The sequence below is a fragment of the Grammomys surdaster genome, unplaced genomic scaffold, assembly GCF_004785775.1.
Source record: "Grammomys surdaster isolate TR1022 unplaced genomic scaffold, NIH_TR_1.0 189, whole genome shotgun sequence".
NCBI lineage: Eukaryota > Metazoa > Chordata > Mammalia > Rodentia > Muridae > Grammomys > Grammomys surdaster.
This window is the reverse complement of record NW_021604634.1, coordinates 324,671-342,491: the sequence shown is the minus strand read 5'-3', so window position 1 is coordinate 342,491 and position 17,821 is coordinate 324,671. Positions and strand designations below refer to the sequence as shown.

General features: G+C 47.9%; 1 protein-coding gene across 2 annotated transcripts in view; it reads left to right on the top strand.

Annotated features, from left to right (window-relative positions):
• The first annotated feature begins 6,000 nt into the window (after positions 1-6,000).
• The window catches only part of Kcng2 (potassium voltage-gated channel modifier subfamily G member 2), a 66,694-nt gene continuing 54,873 nt past the window's right edge, over positions 6,001-17,821 (top strand). Inside the window, exon 1 of one of the 2 annotated variants that reach the window (XM_028768971.1) lies at positions 6,001-6,100. The gene's annotated coding sequence lies outside the window, so the exon portion shown is untranslated. Of the gene's footprint in view, positions 6,101-6,931; positions 7,056-17,821 lie in introns of those variants that run through there. The other variant, XM_028768972.1, reaches the window with a different exon arrangement.

Genomic DNA, 17,821 nt, shown 5'->3' with positions numbered 1-17,821 from the left:
GTTAATGTTTGGTTTTGGGTCCTTCTGAGATCAGGTCTCATGCAGCCCAGGCTGCCCTTGAACTTATTATGGAGCTGACAGTGACCTTAAATTCCTGATCCCCATTTCCACATCCCAAGCACTGAAAGCATCAGTATGCACTACCACGTCCAACTTCTGGGAATACTTTTAATGGCTGCATATTTCTGTGTAGTATGTGGCTATCACATACTCTATCAAACCAATCTACTGAACTGGTTTCGATGGTTCTGATCTCTCAGTGATGTGAAAGCAGCTCTGTACACATTCTAAGACATAAACACCGAAGACTTCAGGAGCAAGTTAAGGAAGCTGGGATGTTTTAGCTTGGAAGTTTTAGCTGACAGCATTCCAGCAGCAGGCTGAGAGTTTAGGGCAAGCCTGGGGTAGCCTCTCCTCATCCCTGCAGCCCTGTGGCCAGAGCTGCTGTTAACGCTCAGCTGTCTGCACCTCTCTTGTTCCTGCCTAATCTTCAGGCCCCTTCCGTACCTCAACCTTACTTCAGGAAGGACTGGCCTTCCCTACAGTTCTGCAGATTCATTAACCTCCACAGGAAGGTGACCATCTCCCTCACAGGCAGAAAACCCCTGCTGGTAGCTGTTCACTCATGGAGAATGGTTATGTTCTAATTGGGTTCTGGGGATGAGAAGGCTGTGCTCCCAGAGTCCTGGCTCTTCTCAGGTGCTGGGTCTATGTTCTGTGACTGATCCCAGGAGGAAAAATTTTAAAGCTCATTTTACGGGAGGAGCAGAAGCCTACAGACTCGGTTCTCTCTCTCTCTCTCTCTCTCTCTCTCTCTCTCTCTCTCTCTCTTTCTCTCTCTCTCTCTCTTGCTCTCTCGCTCTCTCTCTCGCTCTCTCTCTCGCTCTCTCTCTAGCTCTCTTTCAGGTTTGCTTTTTAACTGTCCACTGAATTTGCCTTTTCATAAGGTTGAATACCTAAAATGTTCTCTTCTTTGGCAATTTTCTAGCCTCAAGCCTCTCAATAACAATAACTGTTTGAAACATCTGTGCCCAGAACATCTGACTTGGAGAGTGTCCCTTGATATGACAAGTGATCAGGTAAATTTATTAGACTGAAGACAGATAATGGTCTATCCCCAAGTGGAGAATGGGGTCCCATTATGCACAAGGCAGGAGGCTGTCTTTAGAATGTCTCTATTACCATGGGATGTGGGGTATGCCTGTCACCCAGAACCTCATTCACTTAGCAGTCGAGGCAAAGCAAATATTTCAACATGTGATTCTGTAGAGCTTAGACTGCTTCTAAGCACTGGAAATTCTGAATGCCAACTGGTCAGTATTGCTTCACTGATGGTGAAGGGTCCTGTGTTCCACCAGAGAGCAACAGGATGCTGGAGAAGAAACTCCAGAAGCTTGCTGGGCACAATTCTGAATATCAAAAGTTGTGTTGTAAGGCTGAAAAGATGGCTCAGTGGTTAAGAGCATTTGTTGCTCTTGTAGAGGACCTGGGTTCAGTTTCCAGAACCTACCAGGTAACTTATAAACATCCATAACTCCAGGGGATCTAGCCCCTTCTCACGTCTGTGGGTACCAGACATACATGTGGTGCACATCTGTACAAGCAGGAACTCACTCATATACATAAACTTAAGCTATGTTGTGAATGTTGTGTGATTCCTTCCCTGGATCTTGATCACGTGAGTTCACAAGCTTAACACCAGACAGCAAGGCTGGCTGGCTTCAGCCACACACATAGCTGCACATTGCTGGAGGAGAGGGACCCTGTCACAGATGAAGCAGGCGACTCTTCCCTTGCCCCCTGGATAAGAAAATTCAAAGGGAGAAACCCTTCCCTTGCAAAAGGTAAGTGAAAAACTAGCTGCTTGTCCTGGGGAAGAAGAAAGGGAGGACCTCTCTGCAGGAGCGGTACATGGAGGACTCTCCTCTCTGCAGGAGGTCTCTCATGCAAATCCACAGACAGAATTTCAGTTTCCACAGACTTCTGGAACACATGGGTTTCGTAAGTGAGACTGCATACTGCTTCTGCCTGCAGGCATGTGCACAAATGACAGAGTGAGCTCTGCCTTGCAAAGTCCATGTTCAGGGATGGGAGCTAAGCTGCAGTGATGAGTTTGGTTGCCTCCCTTCGGAGCCCAGTCGAGGTAAGGACTAAGGACACAGAGTGAAGACAAACGTGGAGGTGGGGAGTCTAGGCTAAAGGATTCAAAGTAGTGAACAAAGGTGGGAACTTGAGAAAGCTCAAAGAGAGAACAAATTCCCTAGGATGAAGAACGTTTGATCCATCAAAAGCTGGATGGTAGAGGGAAGGAACGAGCGTGGTTGGCAGACAAGCGCTAGGATGGGAGAGGAGCACTGGAACAATTGTGTAACGGAAAGCTGCAAGCAATTGACAGGAAGAAAAACCAGAGACTACAACAGATGATCGCACAATCCACGGAACGCTCAGGGAAAGGCTGGCTGTGGGATACTGAGGCTCATGGAGGACTCTGCTCTGCATTCAAGAGGGCAGTGGCAGAGGGGGCTCAGGCTCTAGAAGCAGAGCTGTATCTTCTAGAACTATGGGGACTCCAGACAAAGGCAGGCTTACAAAAGAACACAAGTACCCGAAGTGGACAAATGGCCAAGAGCAGGTTGCACACATGGCACAAGGGAACACCAGGCTGCTTCAGGTTCCCTAAGCTCTGATCCAGAAAGAGGTGAGCAGAAAGAACCAGAAGTGCTGAGAGTGGGGGAAGGGCCCAGGGTTCCTTCATGGATGACAGGCATAGAAAACTGTAGAGATGGCTACGAACATGGTAAGAGCCGCAGAACTGCCCACTGTAAAGTGCACAGTGTCTAATTGGATCTCATTGAGACTGTTAATAGCAACAGAATGAAATATATCATCTTCCTTTGAAAAGCAGCCAAGAAATGAAAAGTATAGTTAAATATCTAGGAGAAAACCACCGACTTAGAAAATGCCAGCAACAAAAGTAACTTGATATGTGCTCATGTTAGATAAAAATGGAGTTCCGAGCCTGAAGAATCCTGAGCAGATGGAGCCAGGCAGGCCTCTGAAGTGACCCAGCACACTTGGTTTGCAAACACCAGGAACTCTTGGCTGTGGCTTGCAAATGCCTGTGTTAAAGAGAAACAGAACCCAAGCTCTGGCAGTCATGTTATGTAACAAGTGCTTTCCGGCAGAGAGAGACGCTGTCTATGCAGTCCCACCATCATGACCAATCAGACTTCTGTTGTTTGCTACACTGTACTGGTCTTGTGGCAGCCTTCCTTGGTTCCTGAGCAACCTCCAGTTTGCATCCCCCTGGTATGCTAAACTTTACGGGCTCAATGTCTCTACAAGTTTATTGTGCCTCTATTTACTTTATGACACACAACTTACAATAGTATCCACTCCTCCTCCTCACTGATGCAAACCATAAACATGTATCAACTTACAAGCTTACTTCGTGCAAAGGACTAATGACATAAAAATAAAATAGGCCCCTGCCCCACAGGCCAGTATTTGCAAAGATGGAGAGGCAAACATGCTCAGAATTTTCTATTTCTTCAAATAAATCAATTTTCAATTACAGGTCCAGGCAACATTTACTTCTGGAATTCTCTGCTAGCAATACACCAGTTGGAATTTGGTAATATGTTAACGTAGTCATGAAAGGGACCCAAATATGTCTATGAAGGTAAAATTCTTTGAGAGTGGAAAGTTGGAAAGAATACCATGTCAATTAATAAGGCATGGTACAAGTCACAGACTGGAATTCTGTTTAAGTAACTCTTAACTTTTATGTGGGACAGTGGAAACATCAGGAACATGTGTCACCTGCTTGGTGGTTAAAACTTCAGCATGTGATATAATATTATTTTTATATTAATGCACCAAAAGTATTCTTTACAGAAAAATGACCAAGTTGTTTTGGTGTCAAAATTGATGCCAAAATGTTAACCGTGGTGGAGTTTGGATGACGGAGCCACAAGAGGATTGCTGGGTTCCCTTCTGTGTTTTTCACAAGTTGATTTTTTTTTCAATAATAACTATGTTCTATAGACAGAAACCATTCTGAAATATTACTCCTTCATAAAACAGTGGCTACCCCAAAGCACAAACCTCACCCAGATATCAACTTCGTGTCATTTAGGTAAAGCAAACCAAACCACCCAGTATAAGCCCATGTTGGTAGATTCACCACCACCTCTCATCAACTTCCCAAGACTACCCAGCCAACAGAGTGTCTCCTGACCTCCATAATGCTCTCTGCCCACGTCCTCTCTAATTCCTCTCTGTGAAGAGCCTAACTAAGATACCATGGGTCCTAGGGCAGGAAGCTGGACTGGTAACCTCTCATCTACAGGATTCTGCATCTCTAGATCTCTCAGGTGTAGCAATGTATGTCAATCTTCTTGAAACATTGTTACAATACACGTAACTTTTTGTTTCAGTGTTTTTGTAAGCTTTATTTTTTTTTTTCTGTTGCCAGTGGGCCTGGCATTCCCACTAACTCATTAGATTACCAAGAGGAACAACTCAGAGCTCTTATCATTCTTCTGAGTCTACACACAAGGACACTCAGAGAGAGGTAAAGGATACACAGGGCAACCCAGGCAGAGGAGCTTACTTGTACTGATCTCCAAACAAACAAATTGGAGCGGTCGATACTGATGATAAAAGCACAGTAGGGTATATTTCCTGTTCTGTTTTGGTATGTGTGTAATACTGCTTGTAGACTCACCAGTTTAAGTGTGCCATGAATTATATTTCAATTTCAAAGGCCCATAAATCAATGCTGGCAGCCTTCTAAAACATATAAGACATACTGGACGGATAGAATAGCCAAGGGAGGACCAGCAATGGAGTTAGTGTGACACCTGGGCCCACAGATGTTGGTTCTTGTCAGAACACAGATTTCACTCTGGTGCAGTGCCTTGTTGCAGCACGTGTGTGCGCTTTTAAAAACAAGACCCATACTGAGGATGAGCCATGAAACCAGTCAAGTTTGTGTCTGTCCAAGGAGATAAGGGGACAGAGTAAATCTAAGATTCTAAAGCATCTGACAGGCTCACAAAAAGGGGAAATAAAAAGGAACGAGGTGAAATCTAACAGGGACAAATTGTAACCTTCATTTCTAATAATAATAATCTAAGAAGATTGCATCAGATCAGGGAAATGAATCCCAACAACTGGCCAGATGGGATGTAAGGACTTGGAGACTTGGAGCCAGGGTTGTCTGCAGATGTCCTAGGTGCCAGGAAAAAGGATACTGAGTGCTTCGGCAGAATACACACAGGTAAAATCTGCAAAGGGGAGGGAGGAAGACAGGCCAGTTCCACTGCATGGTCACTGTGACCCAGAGTCTTGGCACAAGGTGAGGGTCTGAAAGGGGTGGCTAGGGTGTAGCTGGACGTGGCCATTTCCTTCCGAGAAAAACAGTATAGGGCCAGACAATAAGAGGTCCAGGAAGTCTGTGGAAACATGAGCAGCTGGGCACTGCCTGAGAGCTTCCTGAGAGTTGCCTTGCTTATCAATCTGCTTATCAATGCATCAGAGGCATTCCCAGTTTGCTCTGCCTCTGTCACTCTAAGTATCCACAGGGCTGGCCGGGAACATCTGTCCCCGAGACAGATTGTGTTGACAAACAGAACTGCCTCAAAGGGCACAGATCCCAGGTTTCCAGAAGCAGTCATTTCCTGTGGAAGGAACATGGTGGTCTGGGCTCTGGGTAGTTAGTAGTTCCTGGGCTCCTGGGCTCTAAATCCAATGAACCGTTTCCAAGGAGAAAACACCTCTTTTCCAGGCCTAAAGCAGGACAGAAGCTGGAAAAGAACAATGCCATCTTCATGCAAACAATGACAGAGTGGCCACAAGAGGCCTCCTGCCACCTGATCCAAGCAAGGCCCCTGTCATAAGAAGAATCACAGACCTTCTGCTTGGCTTGTGTCTCTAGATCGCACAGTTGGAACTTGTCCATAGACTGGAAACCTACATCCCATCCTTCCGATGTTGCTGGAGTTTGTTTGGAAGAGCTTGTTTCCTTCTCCTGGAGCATGGCTCTGGAGCGGTCAGTCCGCACATCTCAAATGGCGTGGGGTCTGAATTCAGGTGAGTTCCTTACTTGGCATGAGTCTGTGTAGATGTGTGTGAGTGTGCATACCAGTGTGTTTCAGTGTGTGTGTATGTGTGTGAAGCTAGCTCCCATGAGTGTGTGAGCAAGTGCTTATGCATAAACCATGTGTGTGCGTGCCTATGTGATTGTATGAATACCCTTAGGTGTGTATGGGTGGTGAATGTGAGTTCATGTGTGTGAGCATGTGTGTGAGCCTGTGTAGCAGCTATGTGTGCCTTTTTGAGTGCAGTTGAATGTAAGTGTAGAAGCCCATGTGTTTGGGTGCCTGGGTGCGGAAGCCATGCCTTTGTCACTCCATGGTCCTACACAGTGCCCAAAGAGCCCAGCCTGGAGCTCCCCAAGCCACAGTGGGGGCCTCGCCCTGGGACCTGCTGGGCACGAGGGGGCGCCGCGCTACCGTAGCCCGGACGCGCTGGCCGGGGCGGCCTGGGGGCGGCTCACGGGGCGGTGCCGGACTCTGAGCTGTGGGCTCTGGGGACGCCGCGCTCCACTCGGAGGAGAGCCACTGCCGGCCACGCGGAGCAAGCAGCCAGGAGCCCGGGCAGGAGGTAAAGTTGAATTTACAGTGTGTGACCCGAGTCTGTTCTGAGAGTCCCTGGGACCGGTCGGGGACAGGGGCGTAGCTGCGAAAGAGGTCTGTGCAGCGGGGCTGGGTCCGAGCGGAGCGTGGACACCTGTCCGCGGGCGGCCACCGGCGGGAACGAAGCTCGGCTCGGGTGGCTGGCCTCGCTGCGGGCGCCGTAGCCCACGGAGGGGCGCTCGAGGGGTCGGGCTGGGCTGGGGCAAGGGGAGTGGGGCCGCCCGCGCTCCCCGCGCTGGAAGCCAAAGGATCCGGCTTGGCCGCGCTCTGCGCTTTCATGGAGCTTCTGGCGGCTGCCGGAGGCTGGGTCTTGCTGCCGCCCCGTCTGCCCGCGTCGGTTCTACCGGAACCCGGGTAAGAAGGAGAGAGGAAGGCGAAGGAGGTTTGCCTCCGGCGGCGGGGCCCAAGGTCCCCGAGAAGCGACCAGGGTTCTCCCGGATCGGACCGGACGGGACCGGGTTTGAAGGCTGTGCGCACCGGCTTCTGTGGACAGGTGACTGGGGCGAATCCGTGGCTCTGGTTCCCTTTCTGGTCCGAGGTGGTGAATGCTCCCCACCTACCTTTTACACGCGCAGTCGCGCGCTCACGCGCTTTGCACACGCGGGTGTCCTGCCACCTTGTCTTCTCTAACCTCCCAGGGTGTGGGTCCTGGCTCCCGCGTTCTGAATTCTGCAAACTCTCTGTCCTCGTCGCCTCGGACAGCAAAATCTGGTCTGGACAGTGGCTCCGGGAGTGAGGAGTGCTGGGTGCTGAGGGGGTCTGAGCCTGGGCTGGTTCCTATGGAAGGTGAGCTGCCTCCTATGCGCCCGAGATGATTGTCCAACCTCACGATTCTTGGGGGATCCTACACGTGTTTGCCATCGAATGGTTTTAGAATGTGGAAGCTCCTCAGTTTCAAGACTTGTAACCCTTGAAGCACTGCACTGCAAGGGAGCACTGGGCTCATGTGCTGTCCTCAGGACCCTTTTGATCAAATACAAATTCTCCTGCTCCTGGGCTACCGGGGATTAGGAGCTCAGATTCAACCTTCTTCTTGCCCCGCCCCCCCCCCCCCCCCCCCCCCGGGAGGTCCTAGAATTCCCCTCACAACCTCTGGTCTCTTTTGTCCCCTCCTTTGCCCTTGGCTAAAAAAGGCCAGGACAGCATTTGGAGCAAAGGCATGCTGTGAATAATGGATTTTCATCGAGTCTGGAACTCTGAGAGTGATTAAGTAGTGGATCACATTGTGGCCCTACCCTTGGGTCAGTTAAGTAAAACCCACCCAGGCAGGAATTGCCCTAAGCTGTGGTTTTCATTTCTACCAGTGTCAGGAGGGATCCACAAGCCCCAGAGGCAATGGCTGTCCTCTCTCTCACTCTCTCCAGTCTTTCCTTCCCTCTTGGGCTGTGGAGGACTTTTGCTGTCCTCTAGCTGCCTTGGGTAGGTTCTGCTCTCTTGGGCTGTGAATCTCGAGGGTGTTGTGGCACAGGCAGAGGCGAAGGCCACTCACCTGGAGGTCCCCCCCCCCCCCTCTGTACCCAACACAAACAACAGGCACATGCAGTGTTGTCCAAAGAAGGCTGTGGTTTCTGGGTCTCTTTTGAGGAGACTGATGACAGCTTTCCAAAGCCAGTTTATAGATTCCATCTGAGTCGTTCCCCTGGCCTTGGGGTTGCCATAATTAAAAACAAAACAAGCAAAAAGAAATTGGGTGTTTGTGGAGGCAAAGGAAGAGAGGGGAGGGAGCTCCAGGCTGACATGGGTTGGAGCTGTGTGGTTTTCTTTTCCCAGTGCCTTGCACAGCCCTGTGTGGGCCAGATGCTTAGAAAATGTGTGCTGGTTGATTAATTGTTTGAGTTATAATTAAGAGTTTCTACCTAGTGTATGGCTGGGAGCAGTATTATCTTAATTACAGGTGTGTGTGCGGTAATTCGTAGGTCCTGTAAAACACATAGGTTGTAGGAAATGATAAAATGTTGGGGTTTGCCCTGGCAAGCGTAGGCCCTCAGCGCCTCAGAGGTGAAGGGGGATGGGCTGAGGCAGATGAGGCTTGAGGTCTTCTTCACCCCTAGTTCTAGGCTCTTTTTCTGAAAGAAGTGTGTCTCACCAGGTACCCAGAGGGCAAGATGAGCCCAGGGGTGTCTGGAGTGGGAGGTGCTATCAGCTCATAAATCCTACACGGATAAGTGTGGGCAGACTGGGGGGAGCAGATGTGTGGCATCGAGTGTGTGTGTGCTGAAGACGGCCAGATCTGAATGATGGGCCTCTGGTCCAAAATGGCCCTTTGGGTCTGAAGTGGAGTGCCTGCTCATGGATGGTGAGGAACTGGAGCGTTCAGAGGTAACACTATCAGGGGACGTTCTAAAAGATGGGGACCCACAGAGCTCTCCACTGCTAGAATGGGAATATCTACCTGACTAGAGACTGCCTTCAGTTGGCACCATGAGGAGAGCCACCATGTTGCTAAGGTCAGCTTCACTGAAGCCCCCACAGTGTCTGACAGAAGTGAAGGCACCACAGTTGGCTTGCAGCACCCCCACTGCAGAGAGGCTGAATCAGAACCGCCTTTAACAGGGTTTCGTCTTCACCTTCCAGAGTTGAAGGTACTTGGGATCCCTCTTCTGTTGCAAAGAAACTGCACGAGTCTCCCAAGCCCATCAACTTTCTTCAGCAGAACTCCAAAGGTTCCTTTTTCTAGAGAGGCTCAGTCAAGCTAGGGAGGGAACAATCCCTTACCTTCCAGGAACTACCTGTAGGCCCTAGCATCTCTGAGTTGGAGGAGCTTGGGCAGATGTGAGAGGGCTTGGGGTCATCTTTCCCCCTTTTCTAAACAGGGTACATAAGAGAAAGCTGAGGAAGACACCTGAGAAGTAGCCATCCAATGGTGACATCATCTAGCCAATGGTGACATTCCTCTGAGGACACAGGATCAGCAAACCTGGGTCTCGGTGTCCACAGATGTGGCATAGTCTGCAGTGTTCATGTAGACCTTAGTCCCAGAATCACCTGAGAAGGCTGCACCAATGGCATCCCTGCGTTCTAGCTTTGGAGAGACTTGTTCGTAGAGTGAAACACAAACCACGTTCCATTAGAAATACCCCTTGTGCCGGGCGATGGTGGCGCACGCCTTTAATCCCAGCACTTAGGAGGCAGAGGCAGGCGGATTTCTGAGTTCGAGAGTTCGAGGCTAGCCTGGTCTACAGAGTGAGTTCCAGGACAGCCAAGGCTACACAGAGAAACCCTGTCTCGAAAAACCAAACTAAAAAAAAAAAAAAAAAGAAAAAAGAAATACCCCTTGTAATTTGAGCGTGAGTTTAGAAAAAGACTAATGGGAATGTGAATGTGCACAGAAACCCTTTGTATTACTTCCTTCCCCTGAGAGAGAGATTCTGTAGAGTAACAGACACACCAGAAAAGGCTCCAGTGGCTCTTGGGCCTTGGGCACAGCTACCTCTGTTACTGTCACTGATGAACCATGGCACCTCTTAGGTTAGCATTTCCTCTTCCTCCACAAGGTAGCTCCACAGGACCTAGGCTCTAAGGAGGAAGTCAGGATTCAGGCTGTGGTCCAAGAACTTGGTGGCTCTCCTGGATATTCTTAACCTTAGACATTTAAATGGTGGCGTCTAAATGTTAGTATAGACCTGAGTGGTGCCTTGAAATCAAGGGCTGGAATTCGGAGGCTCCGCTGGGCCTCCAAACCGTCTGGCTGTTGTGAATATGGGGGCAGTTTTTAGCTAAATTCCATCTCTAAGAGGCAGATTTATTTTTGTCAAGGTTTAGCTGTGGTGGGAAGGGCTGTGGGATCCACTTGTGCCTGACTCTTGGCTCCGCTCTCCCTGTGACTTCTTCAGCTCTGGGAACTTCCTCCATCGGGTGGGCTTGTTGGGTTTCTGGGTCAACTGAGTACTATTCCACCTCCCAAGGAAGGAGGATCTGGGGGTCCTCCAGACATCCTGGCATCCTTACATATAAACCACTTGGTACTTGCATCTCAGACCTTGTCCTCGGGGACTCGAGTTGGGTAAGGAAGGTGGGACTTGGCAATGTAGATTCTGGATATGGGTCCTAAAGTGAGTCTGTGTGGTGTGTGTGTGTGTGTGTGTGTGCATGTGTGCACCTAAGTGTGCCAGAGCACATGTGTGGAGGTCGGCCCTCGAGTATCAGTCCTTGCCTTCTTCCTTGTTTGAGTCAGGGTCTGCTGTTCACTGAGCTGCTGTGGTTGTGCTAGTCCTAGAGTCCACCCATGTTAGCACAGACAGGCTTCTATTGCTGACAAGTTGTTTGATGTCACTGAACGTGGTGCCCTTGGTGGACCTTCTCATGCATCACCTCCTTTCTCCGTCATCTGTCTTCCTGTGATGACCTTTATGTCTCTGCCATCTATTTTCTCTGTCATGAGCTTCTCCACTGATCAGCTTCTGCACCCAACATGGCTGTCCACATGCTTCCCATCTTTCAGTCCCATACCAGACGTTTCAGTGCCTGGTGACTTCACTATAGAACGTTGTGGGGGTCAGGGAGTGAGAGGAAATGTAGCGTTCGTTGTCCCTCAGCAGGGATGGTCTTGTCTGTCTTGGAACGGAGGGAGGCGTGACCTTGTTCTCTTCTTCAGTGCTTCAATGGAATGATTTGGAACTCTCAGACATTCATTAAACTCTAGCCAGACCTTGTGAGAAATGTTTGCTGCTCAGAGACCCGATCTTCTCTCAAATTGATGCGTGTGTGTGTGTGTGTGTGTGTGTGTGTGCGCGTGCGCACACATGGGGATGGGGGTGGGAGTATGAGCAGCTTTCTTGTTGAAGAAGGCCAGAAGGTAACATCAAGTGTCTTCCTCTGTCATGCTCTTTGCTTTGGGGGTGGGGGACAGCTAGACTGACTGGCCAGCAAAGCCCTAGTGTTTGTTTTGACTGTAGTCTTCCTCCAGCCAGTGTTAGGGTTACAGGTACACGCCTCGATTTTGCACGGGAGCTGGGGAAACAAACTCAGATCCTTATGCTGGCACAGCAACACTATCCACTGAGCCCTCTCTTCAGCTTCCTGATGCTCTCAAGAAAAGTGCTGGCAGAATCCATTCTTGCTAGGAGGGAGCTGGAGAACACTGGCTATTTCTCCCCCAGAGCGTTAATTTAGTGACAGAGCAGCGTCTTGCTCTGTCTCACGGGAACACCCTTTAGACTGTGCCTCCGATCTCTTAAGGCTGACACAGAGGCCAGATGTACACATCTCTCCTGGCAAATTAATAAGGAGGAAAACATGTCCCCATCTTCTTTTTCGGTGCAGGGAAGTCAGTTATCAACAATTCGCCTTGGCCCAGGGCTAGAACGACAAAATTAATTAAGTGGAATGTTTCTACTGTTTTCTTCCCTGACATCCTCACATACCCAGAACCTGTGCAGGGCCTCAGAGTGGCAGTGGGGACGTACCCCCTCCTCTGTGACTGTGTGTGAATGTGAGTAAAGTCTTAAAACTCTGCCCTCAGACCTAGAGGTCTTGCGAGTTAGATGCCCACTCAAGCACAGAGATCTCCTACCCAGGTTGGTCCAAGGGTTGGCTGTGGAAAATTTGCACACTCAACACTCAGAAATCATATGTGTCTCTCTACACATCCTCATACTACGATGTCATCAAATCCCCAGGTTGGGATGTTTATCTACAGAAGAGAAACTGTGATATTAAGGGGCAACCAGATCCCACATCTTCTAAGTGAACATCAGCCCTTTCTTCCTGACTCAGGTCCTCGCGGCTACTTAATATTATTCCAAAGAGTGAAAGAGCAAGAGGGCTCACCTAGTCCAGAATTTAACTGGATGCATAGCTGGTGTGTTTCTGGAAGCTTCCTTCATGAAATTTTTACACTTTCCATCTGTAAGATTCCGGGATTTAATGGGGCCCTGATCTCATACTGGAAGATGTTTGTCTATCTGATGGTTTGTGTCTAGTTTTGTTAGAATATAATAAGTGTACTAATGGGTTTATTATGACAGTTGCCTACATGTGTAATGCATCTTAGTCATACCCTCAGCTCCCAATTACCCCATCTTGCATCTCCCCATCTGGTCCCTTTCCTCTTCCCAAGTAGTCTCTTTCTCCTTTCATGTCTTCTTTGTTTTAAATCTATCCAACCTGAGGTTTTGTTTTTGTTTTTTAAAGAAGAAAAAGAAGAGGAGGGGAGGAGGAAGAGAGTAGGAAGAGGAGGAGGAGGGGTGAAGAAGAGGAGAAGGAGGAGGAGGAGAGCAGAAGGAGGAGGAGGAGAGCAGGAGGAGGAAGAGAAAGAGACTAGTAGGAAGAGAAGGGGAGGAAGGAAGGAGGGGTGAGGAAGAAGAGGGGTAGAGGAGGAGGAGAAGGGGGTGAAGAAAAGGAGAAAGTGGAGGGGGAGAGCAGGAGGAGGAAGAGGAGGATGAGAAGGAAGGGGAGGAACTTAGAAATAGCCTGAGATAAAAGATGTCACAGAGAAGACAAAGGGAAACTTTTAAAGGGGTACTTGAAAAAGAGAGAGGGATAACATAGGAGAGGGCAGAAGGATCAGGAGTTTAAGGTCACCCTTGACTACGTAGTGAGCTAAAGGCTAGCCTGGAATACATGAAGACTCAGAACAAAAAAAGGAAGAAAAATAGTCTTGAAAACAAATGTTTAGTTACAGGGACCATGTAACAGTGTCAAAACTGTCAACACGCATATTATTTTGTCATTTGGTCCTAAAAATAATGGCCGTAGAGAAGCACAGAAGTAATGCCTACAGACCTCAAGGCCAAGTAACAGACAGAAGTGTACAGAAGCCAGAAGAACAGAAAGACAGCAGCTAAACATGAAAATGGCCTTAAAATAATATTGTTATTAATTCTGAGAATTTCATACTGTGTAGCTTGATCATATCTGCCTCCCTTCCCTTCCTCCTCCCAGAATAGTCTCTCAAACTTAGTGTCCTCTTTTTTTCTTTTCAACTTTAATAACCTATCGACTCCAATTTGCATTGTTCATATGGTCCTGGAGTGTGGTCAACCTGCTAAGAACCACACACTAAAGAAAACTACCTCTCTTCTCAGAACCATCAACAGTCCGTAGCACTAAGCCAGGAGATCATTCTAGCATCCATGCTAGAATGTTGATTGCTTTGGTCTTGTACAGGCAAACACAGCAGCTGGGGTCATGAGGTCAGCAGTCCTGTCGTGTCAGAAGACACTGTTCACCTCACCATCCTTGACCTCTGGCTCTTACAGTCTTCCAGCCCCTCTTCCGTAGTCCCTGAGCCTTGAGGAGAAGGCATGAGGTAAATGTCCCATTTGTAGCTGAGCGCACCACAGACCCTTTTCTGGACTTGGACCAGTAAGTGTCTGTCTCTGTTAACCACCTTCAGCTTCAGAAGAAACTTCTCTGATGAGGTATGAGACCTGTGCTAATATATGGGCAGAGATAAATGCATATACTGGACACTTCGATACTACAGTGATTTAGCAGAATGATAGTGGTTTGTTCACCCTGGAGCCTGTGAGATCCTCAATTGTAGGTTCTTGACCAGAATAATATAATTCAAGGCATGTGTTTCCTCGTGTAGAGTATGCCTTAGATCCAATCAGAAAGTGGCTGGTTACCCTCATGACATTTGTGTCGCTGTTGTTTTGTTACCTGTGGTCATAAACCATTACTATTGTTCACATCGTTCACGGTGGGGCTGCCTGTGAATAGCACCTTCCAGTACTCTGCAAGCTAGTCAACAGGAAACGCTTCTAGGTTAGTACCAACCAGACTTCTCCACATCTTTGGACCATTGCATGTAATATCTTCAGCAATATTGTTAAAGCAGCTATCCTTCCAAAAGCAATCTATAGATTGAAAGTAATTCTCATCAAATTTCCAATGCAATTCTTCACGGAAATGTTTTTAAAGTTGTAAAATTCATATGGAGGCGCAAGTGACTCCAGATAGCAAGCACACAAACAAAAAACCAATAAAACAAACAACAATAAACAATCCTGAACAATAAAAACACAGCTGAAGGTATTGCCATACCCAATTCCGCGTTATACTACAAAGCCATAGTAATAAAAAGACCACGCCACTAGCACAAGATAGACACATTAATCAGTGGAACACAGCTGAAGACTCACTTAGGAGTTCCTGATTACTCACGCTTTGACAAGGATGACAAAAACAGCCATTGAACAAAAGACGGTGTCTTGACCAAATGATGTTGGGGAAACTGAGTCATTACATGCAGAGTGCGAATTGGCGCGGATGCTATGGAAACCAGTCTGGTAGTTTCTCAGAAAACTATCAGCAGGTCTACCATATGACCCAGCTATAACACTGACGAGCAAGGCTGCCTGGCTTACATTTAAAAAGCAGTTAATGTATTCTACCACAGCGGCAGAAAGCAGTGCAGGGCAAGGTGGCTTCGGGTCACCAGCAGCTGCTCATTTCTAGTTCTTTCCAGTTCTTTCCTGGAAGGCATGGGGCAACAGAAGCGCAGTATATGTAAAATATAAGCCTGGGAAAATCATTCTGATCTAAGGTAGGCAAAAAGTTCTTAGATTTGAAACCAAGATTATAGCCCATAAAAGACAAACTTGATTCACGGAACCTCATCAGAATCCAAAGCTACTCTACAATGACCTTTTAACAGCCTGAAAGGAAACTACTAAACAGAAGGGTATATTTGCAAACCATACATTCAAGAAGGAAAACAAGAATATGAAGACTCAATAGTCTGTCAAAGAACTGTTGCAGGATATTTTCTTGCTACATTTGCAATAAAGCTCGGTGATTGGGCAGTATGAAAGGTGGAAGGCGTGAGGAGTTGGGAGGAGAGGAGAGGAAGGGGAGGAGAAGGAGGGAGGGGGCAGCCACGGAGAACCACAGATAGGTTGAAAGCAGTCCTGGGTAGCAACTTCTATCAAAAGGTTAGATATTGGGTAACAACTCTAATTGTGTGGGCATCTTGTTGATTGAGCATTTCTAAATACATAAATCCTTTAGATAATCATTAAGCATTAAGAGTCATCATTCAGGCTTGGAGAGATGGCTCAGCAGTTAAGAGCACTGTATGCTCTTCCAAAGGTTCTGAGTTCAATTCCCATAACCACATGGTGGCTTACAACCATCTGTAATGGGATCCAATGCCCTCCTCTGGTGTGTCTGAAGACAGCTACAGTGTACTCATATATATAAAATAAATAAATCTTTACCGGGCGGTGGTGGTGCATGCCTTTAATCCCAGCACTTGGGAGGCAGAGGCAGGCGGATTTCTGAGTTCGAGGCTAGCCTGATCTACAGAGTGAGTTCCAGGACAGCCCGGGCTATACAGAGAAACCCTGTCTTGAAAAACCAAAAACCAAAAACCAAAAAAAAAAAAAAAGTCATCATTCTACTGGGTACTGCAGGCTGCAGGCATAGTGGGAATGGTCTGGGCTCAGCCAAGCATTGTGGACAGCGTGTGTCTAGTTGTGGAGCATATGGCCTCTGGCTGCTTCTGGCTTTGGCATGCTTGGCTTCTGGCAGCTTCTGTGCGGAACATGGTGGCCAATTAGATAGCCAACCTGCGCCACAGTTTTCTAAATACCACCTGATACAAGGAACCCCAATTAAAACTACACAAAGTATGAGAACAGACACTAAAGAGAAAATCCAGATAATAAACAGTCATGAAAACATAGTCCACACCATTAATCTTTAGGAATGTGTAAATTAAACCACAGTGAGATATCATGTCCTGTCTATCAAAATGACTACAGTAAAAATTACTTAGTAACACCAAGTGCTGACAAAGAAGCAGGGGAGCCATTGCTCACACAGGCTGGTTCAGCATCTATAGAAAACCACTTAGTGGTTTTGTAAAAAATAAACACCCAACTACAGTATGACTCAACACTCTAGTCACTGTCCTAAAGAAGTTGAAACAGGACCAATGGGATGGTTCAGTGGGCGAAGGCACTTCCAGCCAAGCATGATGATCTGAGCAGGCTCTCCAGGACCCGCACAGGGAAAGGAAAGAACGGACTCTCGGGCTCCTCTATGACCTGCACCAGCTTGCTGTGGCATGTGCATGCTCACACACACACAAACACGATTTTTAAAATGTCAGAAGAGGGGATAGCCATACAAAGCCCCGCTATAGGTTTCCACAGTATCAAAAATGTTCCTAGTCGGCCCAAACGAGACATGACCCAGATGTCTGTGAAGAGGTGATTGTTAACCAGGGATGCTTCTCTGTGGTGGAACACACCTCTGAGAGAGAATTATTGAGAACATACCATATATGATTCCTGTGCAGAGTGAAGAGCAGATCTCATGGTTATCAGATCCCATGATTCCATTTTCCATTTTCACAGGATCAGAATAGCTGAACTGTGGGGCTAGCCTGGTGGTGCCAGGAAGGGAGTGGTGAGCAAGACTGTAGAGAGTAACAGGAACATGCTGGTAGCTCTGTCACCTCCTAATGGTAAAGATATTCTATGGATTTGTAGGAAGTGACCCTCGTGAGAACTGGCCAGAGGGTGCAGGGCCCTCTCCAGGATAGCTGTGGGGAATCTCAGCCTGCAGAGTGATGTACAAACTTTGTGTGTCCGTATACCACACATGGGTTTAGTAAAAAGTTCTGCCCAGATAGAATTACCTTCAAAGCAGTGTCCAGCAGAGAAGGGACTGGACTTTGAAGGGAAGACGATGGCCACATATCTGTTGCTCTGCAAAGGCTGGGCAGGGAGGGCTCTTTCTCCTTCAGAGAAGCTCAAACATGAGGCCCAACGGCCACTGTGAGCATGGGCCCACTGCGGGCCAGACCCTATCAGTGGGTGATGTGGTGACCCCTTCCAGCCTCCTTCCTGCCTCTCCTTTCCTGCCCTCCAAGAATCCTCCTGGAGCAGCTCACTTCATCTCTGGTTCTCCATTTCTATCTCCTGGAGATTATTAATTAAAATTCTTTCAGAATCAATTTTCTGAGCAAAAATTGGTGTGGGAATGAGGCATTTATGTAACTCCTTCACACTGTTTTTCTTCCAGAAATGGATAATGGGCTCGTTTCAAATTGAATTAATAGATAATTAACACACGTGCAGACACAACCGGGAGAACAATGTGCCACTTAATATCTCTCTCCCTCTCTCTCTCTCTCTCTCTCCTCCTCCTCCTCCTCCTCCTCCTCC